This window comes from Cupressus sempervirens, chromosome 11 (assembly GCF_028749045.1).
Source record: "Cupressus sempervirens isolate cs-2001-9-10 chromosome 11, ASM2874904v1, whole genome shotgun sequence".
NCBI lineage: Eukaryota > Viridiplantae > Streptophyta > Pinopsida > Cupressales > Cupressaceae > Cupressus > Cupressus sempervirens.
The window spans coordinates 197182707-197185396 of NC_143128.1; positions in this window are offsets into that span (position 1 = coordinate 197182707).

Genomic DNA, 2690 nt, shown 5'->3' on the forward strand with positions numbered 1-2690 from the left:
AATAAAATATAATTTATTGAGAGAATTAGTGCAAGAAAAGGAGGTGAGACTAGAATATGTGAGTACAAAGGAACAAATTGTAGACATCTTCACCAAGCCATTACCTAAGGATGCATTCTTGTATCTAAGAGGTAAGCTAGGGGTCATTCCCCTATCTAAAGCTCGCTAAACAAAGTTTAGTGATGTATCAACTAAGCATTTGAAGGTCAGTCAAGTTGATGCATTATTTTCATAGTAGATTACATATGAATCAGTACATTAGGTACATGGAAAATACATCGATTATTTTCTTTGGCATAAGATGTCAAAGAAGGAGAGTTTGATGTCATATTAGATTAGAAATGTTGTATCAATAAAGAAGAAGAGTTTGTTGTTAGAGTGAGAAATTATAGTCAGAGAAATCAAAGAATCATTCTAGAGGAAGAGATTTATGTCAGAGGGATTTTTACTGATAAAGAGAGTTCTCATGGATGAGAATCAGAATGAAGCTAAGGATACTATCCTTCTATTTTTCTCTAAAATTTCATTGTACCATGACATGTTGCGTTGCTATCAATACCAAAGAAGGAGATTGTTGAAGACAATTATTCAATTGTATCTTGTCTTTAATGTTATGTAAATGTCAAGCCTTACCAAGAAATTCAGTGATTTATGAGCTCATTTGAGCATTAAAGATAGTTTCCTATGTATGTCGAGCATTCTAGTTATAACCAAGTTCAAAGTTAGTTCTTGCTGAGCTCACTTAGGCATCGAAGGCAGATCTTGTGTTGATCAAGTTTACTCGGTTACCAAAAGAAAGGTAGCATGGATCCTATGTTGACTAGGTTCACTCAGTTACCAAAGGAAAGTTAGTTTAGAATCAGTACTGACCGAGTTAGCTCAGTTAACGAAGAGTTTCTCAGAGTTGATTGAGTACTCAATTCTTTATTAGCTGACTGACAACATATTGAGTATGATAGATTTATTGGCTAATGCTAGTCGGCTTAAGGAATGAAAATTGTTTGATTAAAAGTATGTTCAAGCCAACTTGAAAAGATTATTCATATAAGTATAAGGTTAGGTTAAGGATTGAAAAAAGCAAACACAGGATTGAAGAAGATGAATTAAGGAAGCAAACTGGAAGGATATCTGCAAGAGGACAGAGTATCCAAGTTGACTGAGCTGCAAAGAACATTTTGATCAAAGAGGATCAAGTAAGTGAGCCAGAACATAGATCTAATATTAGCAAAGATAGTTGCATCAAAAATTAGGTCAAGTCATTGTTACTCTCTAATAATTGTAGTAGTGGATCAAATATCCTAATAGAGTTAGCCTAATAGTTATTTGGTAAATCCTCTAACAAGGTAGCATTTATAAATTGAAGTTTCTAAAGACCTCTAACAAGGCCACTCCTACTAGAGTGAATTAAATCCTTTAATAGGGTCACACCTAATAGTGTGTTTTGTAACCTTTAACAGGGTTGGCTCCTAATAGGAATCACTTTAGAAGAGTGAAAAATGGTAACTAATTGCAATTGGTGGTTTTCCAAAATTGGGTTTCCATGTTAAATCTTGGTATCTCATGTGTTCATGTTATTTTCTTTATATTTTTGCAACTAAGTTAATTAAGGTTAATCACATTTAAATATCTTAAGATATGCATATTAAGTGTTAACCAAGTTACAACATAGTATTTAGTGTTAACCGAGTTACAATAAGTTATTGGTTTTATATTGTGTTGACATTGTTGACATCTTAAAGGGACTTTTGGATTTGTTTTTGTAGTAACTGATTCACCCCTCCTCTCTCAGGTACTCCTTTCCATTTCCAACACCCATGTAGGACTTAAATCTGATAATAAATCTTTAGGGCTAAAATTTGTTTTCCATTGAAAGAAAGTAATAGTGCAACCTTTAGAAAAGGAATATGGGCTATATAATAAAGTATTTTTAAAAGCAAAACTACAATGATCTAGATAAAGAAAATTCTTTGATAAGGTTGTGATACACACATATTCCCCAAAAGCTTTAGTCATCCAAGAAAAAATATTGTTAATGAGAGATAAGGGGTCCACTCTAGTAGGAAAATAACCCATATTTTTTAAAATGGGGTCATCCACCTTCTATATAGGCATCACTTATAAAAGTTGTAGTTTCACTATAAGTGTCCCCCTTCCAACCATAATCACATTGAAGCTTGGATGGCTGACTTGTTGGGGAGGCATAACAATGAGAGAAATCTTAGAATCACAATGTTTGGTTGTTTCCCAAATGTCTTTAAAAGAAACCCTTTTATTAGGATTTCTTGAAGATTTCTTAATTTCATATTTGATCACACGATGTCCTATCAATTGATGAACATCTATATAGGTAGAATATAATTGGAGACACCTACATTCTAGGTTTTGGGATTGTTCCTAGTTATGGCTAAGACCCATAAATTAACAAAATTGTCATTAGCCAATCTTCTTAGAGATTTTGAAGAACCAGATTTGTGACTCCCCATAGTAATCCAACTATTTTCCTCCATATGATTTTTGTAGGATTGCATTGATCAATCCTTCTATCATTAGAAAGCAATTTCCTTGAAGGAACACCCAAACTCATATTGGAAAGAGATTCCTTAGACATATTTTACAAGAAGGTTGGAGCAATTCATAGTAGAGAAACTCTCATTTATTCTTCTATTGTTGTCCAACAATGCATTATTTCC